General features: G+C 51.5%; 1 protein-coding gene across 1 annotated transcript in view; it reads right to left on the bottom strand.

The window, feature by feature from the left end:
* The window catches only part of PLAT (plasminogen activator, tissue), a 27,793-nt gene extending 23,905 nt beyond the window's left edge, over nucleotides 1-3,888 (bottom strand). Inside the window, exon 1 of the mRNA XM_008571207.1 lies at nucleotides 3,755-3,888. The gene's annotated coding sequence lies outside the window, so the exon portion shown is untranslated. The remainder of the gene's footprint in view (nucleotides 1-3,754) is intronic.
* Between the last annotated feature and the right edge of the window lie 2,885 nt (nucleotides 3,889-6,773).

Genomic DNA, 6,773 nt, shown 5'->3' with positions numbered 1-6,773 from the left:
TTTTTAACCTGTTTTCTGTTTGCCTTTCCCCGGCCCATTTATACCATATATGCTGGAGCCACGCTGGACTCTCAGAGGAAGCTGGAATTCGCAGCTGGGACAGCTGGCAGATAAGGCAGTTGCTATGGATAAGGCCCGTCCCATGCAGACCACAGGGATGTTTGAAAAATAAGGAAACTGGAGTTAAGGGAAAAAAACAACAACCCTTCTTTCCTTTCCACAGCCCAGGTATTAGACATTGGCAAAATAAACAAGTTTCTTTTTTCTATGAACGCGACGAAAATAGCTGCCAGAGATCGAGTTGGCCGGTAGTCTTTCTCTCTTGGATTATTCCCACTGGGTTACTGGGTCTAGCTCGTCCACCCAGCCCCCGTCCCCTGTCTTCAAGAAGCTCAGCTGACATCACACTGCTCATTTACAGATCTCGAACAAAGAGGCTTGAGCACCTCCGGGGTGCCGCACTCCCAGTGCCCGTCAGACCCCACTGACCACACACGCAGCCCCGGCTCAGTCTACCTCTTCCTTTCTTGCATTCCCAGGTGACGATCTGCTCATGCTGTGCGTTCACCATCCGCTAACCGTGCAGCAGGCACGTTCGCTCCATCCTCCCAGAACTCAGTTTAGGAAGGGGCAGGCAACTGGACAGTCATAGCACAGTGTGACCTGTGCTGTGCCCGGCAGGGCGCGGGGGTTGGGGGGCGTGTAGAGGAGGGTATCTGTAGCTCAACCTTGTGGTAAAGGGTGGTCAAGGTAGACTTTTTAGAATTCATGATACATAAACTGTTTCTTGAACAAAACTAGGAGTTAACCAGACAATGAAGGGGTGTTCCTGACAGAGCAAATCTCCAAGACAGGCCCATTGCTTGGGGCTCAAGATAATAGCAGCAGGCGGCCAGAGCCTGTGGGCAGAGGGATGTGGCTCGCACACCCCAGGCTTTCTCTTCAAGGGTGTCCCTAACGGGAAGTGTGGTTTGCAATCCCTGAGATGGGGGCGTTCAGTTTGGATTCCCTACTGCCTACCTGTAAGTTAATGGAATACTCGTGACTATATAATAAACAGAAAAGGCTGAATACAAAGGTGTCCCAGTATCCGGTTCGGCCTAGCCCTGAAGCAATCACATCCGAGGCTCAGGTCTTCTAAGCCAATCCCCAGACAAACTTCTCCAAGCCCTGGTGTGTGTGTGTGAGTAGCACGGTATAGCCACGATATGGCCGTCCTGTGTGCTCAGCTGGGCCTGTGGCCAAGAGTTGCCCTCCGGATGGCCGTCCCTCCGCACGTGTGACTGGCAGCGGGCAGCTGCGTGCACAGTCAGCTGTGCAGGTGCTCGGGGAACTCGTCTGAGTCGTCCCTTCAGTAACGCCTATGCAACACTGGCTTCATCTCCCTTCTGTCACAGATGTCATTTTTTAAGGTATCCAGAACTGGGATTACCTGCTCTTCTGCAGAGTCTGTTTCTCAGGCAGGATAACATCATATACAAAAGATCACTCAGGAAATGTGCTCTCCTTATTTACACGGGAGTAGACAACTGAGCCGGCATCCGAAGGCCACGCAGCTCGACTTAGAGCTGGACCAGGCAGATGATCTTGAAGATTATTTCTGGCTCTAGTTTTCTGTGAGTCTGAATTCTCCCTGCTCTTCTACCTGGTTTGACTTGAGACCCACCGCATGGCTTTGTGAGCTCGTGACTAGGACGAGGTATATGGCCTGAAATTGTGGACAGAATTTTTCTCTTGTATATACAAAGCAAATAGCCCCAGAAAGAATGAACAGAACATTCTGGTCCCTCATCATTCACCTTCTCAGAACAGCTGAAAATCCCTCACAGAAAATAACAAGTTTATTCTGAGCCACCGGTGCACAATGCCGAATAATCAAATGAAAACTGAACATTTCAACTAAAAACTCAAAATTTTCCTAAGCCTCCAGATGCTTGGTCTCTCACAGAAGCATATGGATTTTAAGTGGCTGCCGAGCCCACTGCCACTGCCACCGGCCGTGGTGCACCTTGGCGGTCTGACTGAAGCTGGCACGACTGCTTCCCAGCCAGAAAAGCCAATGACTGAGAGAACTCCTGTCAGCAGACTAGTAACAGGCCTCACCTGGACGGCCAGCTTTCCCAAATGCGCTATGGTCCTGGCCTGTCATTTACCAAAAACAGCCTTAGATGGATGTGGTCGCTTTGAGTCACACCACCTTTCAAAGGTGTGCTTATTACAGCAGCGTGTTAGGCCCTGAGGGAATAGAAACCAGAGTCCTTCTCCATGAGCTTACAAACAATAGCAGGATAACTGCTGTTCTGCAGCTCCTCCCCAGCTGTTTGCAACAGAGAGTGGCACAGACACTGGGAAACCTGACAGGAGGCATCGCAGAATGAACTGAGCCAGTCTCGGGGAGTCTGGACAGAGGCTGAGCCATTCGGGAGGAGGGCAGCTCTCTGCTCCTGATAAGACCCAGAAATTCAAGGCTGGCATCCTGAGAACATTTCAGGTAGAATGAATCGATGGGTGGGCAGGACCTGCTTGTATTTTGATATTCCCAGTGTTGCTGCTGGTGCCCTCAGGGAAACACACACCCAGCAGCTGGGACAGGTCAGCGTCTACACCCTGGGTGTAGCGAGTCCTCCTGCCCACAGCAAGAAGTGCCACGAAATCCCCTTTGAGGGAACTACACCTAGCAGCTGTATTTGCAGGATTTCTTCATGGGATTGCAAATGCTCGCACACACACACATATAATTTTTTTCCTGTCCTCATCAGCTGCAGGAGATCACCGTTATTATTCCACATCAGTCACCAAATAAACCCTTGTTACTATGTCTTTGTGCTTGAGTTTGTCGTTAGTTACCTGGAGCTCCGTGTGCCTTTCGCCTTCCCTTCCCCTCCCCATGAGGTTGCGAAAATAAAGATAATGACAGTGACAATCTACAGAGCCTTGATGTGCCTCCTGCAGAGTGATAGGAGTAAGATGTTGGTGTTATTTCCCCTGTAACTGAAAAGTCCTCAGGGCAGAGGGCAGAGGGCTGAGGACACGCTGCCCAGTGGGGGTCACGGGGCGGGATGCGGGAGAGGCGCGGGCGGGTGGGCGGATCTGTCCCCTGACACGGAAGAGCCGCCTGCTTCTTTCCCAGCGTCCTCAGGGCAGAGGGCAGAGGGCTGAGGACACGCTGCCCAGTGGGGGTCACGGGGCGGGACGCGGGAGAGGCGCGGGCGGGTGGGCGGATCTGTCCCCTGACACGGAAGAGCCGCCTGCTTCTTTCCCAGCACTTTCACCTAGTTCATCAGGCTCTGCAGAAGTCCCCCTCTGCCCCACCCCCAGCCTCAGTTTCCTCATGGGCTCATTAGGGAGGGAGGGAGGCAGCCCCATGGCCCCAGAGACACGTGTCCTGAAGGCAGCTGAGGTTACATTTGTTGTGCATTAGTCATGAGGTGCTCCCTCCGCCTGCCTGCCCGGGGCACTTCTGTATAATTCTTTTCACTTTCCCTCTACTCTCCAAGCAGAGCCTTATTCCCTGAGAAACACATCCCTCTTCTCTCTCCTCCGCAGACCCCTCCAAAACACTTCAGCCTATCGCAATTAAATGCAAACACAAAAAGACATCTCCGCTTTTGGAGTGGATCCTGGCTGGTCTTTTTGCCTGGATCACACAGTCAGTCCCTTCGCGTGAGCACTCCTTCCCTGGCTCAGTCTGCCTGAGAGACTTTCAACAGAGAAGAGGAGATGGTAGACAGAAAGGCACAGACATCCAACCTACCGCCCCTTCTTGCGGCTTCTCTCCCTCGCAGAGGCTTCTCTTCAGCCCTGGACTCCTGGAGGAACTCAGCTCCAATCTCCCTGAACAGCTCCGGCCTCCTTTAAGTTCTGAGGCCAGGGGTGGGGTCAGTGGCCTGGGTGGGCGGGTTTCTCAGCAGCGGGAGGATGCCCAGTGGACAGGGCCAGGAGGGAGCCGGGCTGGCCTGTTTTTATAAAGAAGGGGGAGGAAGTTCACTGTGGAAGCAGCACAGCCCATCCTGGCTTCGGGCCAATCTGATTATTCACAGTCCTGATGTCATCGTATCACAGGAATCTGGGAGGTGGACAGGACATTAAGAATCATCCAAAGGCCTAGAGAAGACTCGCAGGACCAGCTGGCTGTAAGCCCCATGACAAGAAGTGTAAACGATTTTAAAAACACACCAGGAGGAGGCTGGGGATGAGGGATGGCTTCTGGATCTGGAGCAGTAACTCTGCCCCTCTCTGTGCATGGGCAGGACTGACCAGGCTCACCTGCGGCACAGAATGCCTCCGCCTAACAGCTCTTCACTGGGCACCGGCTGCTTGAGTTCCTGCCCTGCCACTTCTCAGCTCTGGAGTTTTAGGCAGAATGAGCTCAGTTCTCTGTAAAGTGAAGGACTGGGCTAGGGGGCCTTTGAGTAGGACTACAGAATAAAGGTCGATGCTCTGCTGAAAATGATTTTTACAACCTTGACTGAAATTCCATCACCAGCCATCTATCCCTGAAGCTGGGGGAAGGCTTCCTCCAGTGTTCTAGAATTTGCTACTAAACACAAATGCCCCTGGAAATAGATGACCTGTTTGACTTGATGCCTTTGCAGACGGGTTACAAGGAAGGCAGCACAGTGAGGGAAAGTCTTAGGCTTGAACCTGGCTGTACCAGTCTCTGGGGACACGGCTCAGTCAACTGTTTGCACAATGCTGAGCTTTGGCTTTCTCGCCTGCAGGTCACGTGAGGGTTAGAGAGAAGCATAGACGGTCCCAGCGCATGGCACGGGCCAGGGCATCTGCTATATCTCGGTTGATGGCTGGCTGGGATGAGGCCTTGGGGAGGTGAGAGAGAGATAAGAGAAGGAAAGCCTGGAGAGGGAAGAGGAGATAGTGGGATGGCCAGCTAGCTAAACACACTCAGATTTGTCAAGCCATGAGAGCTGGCCTTGAGGCTGTCAAGTAAGGCAGTTGTGGCCAAAGTCAAACTGTTTTTCCACATCTTCATCACGCCGCAGCCCTGCCAATGGTCCTTATAGAAAAGGGGTAATGGGGCATGCCTTAGCTGCAGAGTATTGGGGGTAAGATGTCAGATAAGCCACAGGGGTGGCCCTGTCCGGTGGACGTGGGTCTACCTTCTGTAATGTGCTTTGCCATGATGAAGACAGAGGCTCTTTTTGGCCTTTTGGTTCAGCATGGGTGGAGAAGTGGTGGGAAGGAGACTTTCATGTGGACTCCTGCAGAGGCTGCTTTCTCCCTCACCATGGAGACTGCAGTTTGGACACTAGCATGGGTGGAGAAGTGGTGGGAAGGAGACTTTCATGTGGACTCCTGCAGAGGCTGCTTTCCTACTGAACGGTCACGTTTAAATTCTCCCTCACCATGGAGACTGCAGTTTGGACACTGGCTCCTACAGCCTGGGCAGTGACCCCACAGGGGCAGAATGCTGAGGTGACTAGTGATTGAAATGGGCTGAGAAAAAGGCCTTTCCCATGACTGCCAAGACACCTGCAATTCCGCTGTTGAGTTTTTAGCCTCTGATTAAATGCAAACATGGTCGGTTAACCTCCAACACAGTCTCCAGTGGGGCAGGGCCTCCTGTGGGCGAGTGGTTCGAGGCAGGGAGGAGAGGAGATGGAGCAAGAGATTGAGAGGAGAAGGTGTGCAGGCCCCAGCAGGAGCCCCCGAGTCTTGCTGAAATCTACTCAAATGGCTGGGCCAGCTAATACACTGCAGCCCTAGAAACTAGGGCTTTTGTGTTTCTTCTACTAGGAAATGTTTCCCTCATAGACTCCAGGGAAGCCTGAGAATGAGGAGGTAGGTGTGGGGAGGCTGATAATGACAATGGGAGCTTTGATTTTGGTCAAGGGATCACTGTGGTGGGTGGGAGTGGGAGGGGGCGAATAAAAGGAAAATAAATCCTGGTGACATCACATCCTGGGAAAGTTGCATCAGAGCCTTTGCTTTCAAGAAAGAGAAATAAAATCAGGCCTAGATAACGTGGAGACAAAGCAGGCTCGGGAGAGTGGAGGAATGCCTACAGAGCATTTCCCAGCAGTGGGCCCCTCCCCCGCAGAACGAGTCACCAGTGGTGGCAGGGACAGGAGCTGCGCAGACCCCTTATCACTGAAGTGCACAGCAACTGGGCCACCAGAGCTTGAACGACTCCGGGACCCCAGTCAGCAGAGTAAGAAATGATGTCTGCGGAAACTCGAAGAAAAGAGACATGGACAAGAAGCTTCTGACCGGGAGGGTTAGAACCAGAAGGCAGAAATTTTGTATATAATCTAAGAAGGCTTAATTTTGGAAGTCATCTGGTTTTTCACGATGGATTTGAAATCAGGCATTGTCTAGGCCTTCACCCAGACTAGAAAGTCATGCATGGGGCGGCTGCGCCAGCTGGAGAAGCACGGGGCAGGACAGGCGAAGGCGCAGCGGGAGCCCTCAGAAATGGTCGCTCTTGTCGAGAGCTGTTCGCCAGGCTGCACAGGGCGGTCTCTGCACTATTATTGCAACTCTCCAGAAGTTCAAAATTATTTCAAAATAAACAGTTAAACATTGGGTTGTTCTTTTTAAGCAGTAATTGTTTTCAATATTTAGCCCAACAAAATATACTTTTAAAAATTTCCATACAAGTAATGATAGGTTTAAAACATTGTGTTGACTATGTAAAAACTGGAAATAACTTAGATGTCCCAAAATAAAGGAATAGTACAATAGGTCGTGTCAGTACAGTGCAATATTATATAGCTATTTTGATGATTGATAACAATTCTATAGACATATCAAAA

Source organism: Galeopterus variegatus, unplaced genomic scaffold (assembly GCF_000696425.1).
Source record: "Galeopterus variegatus unplaced genomic scaffold, G_variegatus-3.0.2 Scaffold666, whole genome shotgun sequence".
NCBI classification, from domain to species: Eukaryota; Metazoa; Chordata; class Mammalia; order Dermoptera; family Cynocephalidae; genus Galeopterus; species Galeopterus variegatus.
This window is presented reverse-complemented; position numbering and strand designations above follow the sequence as displayed.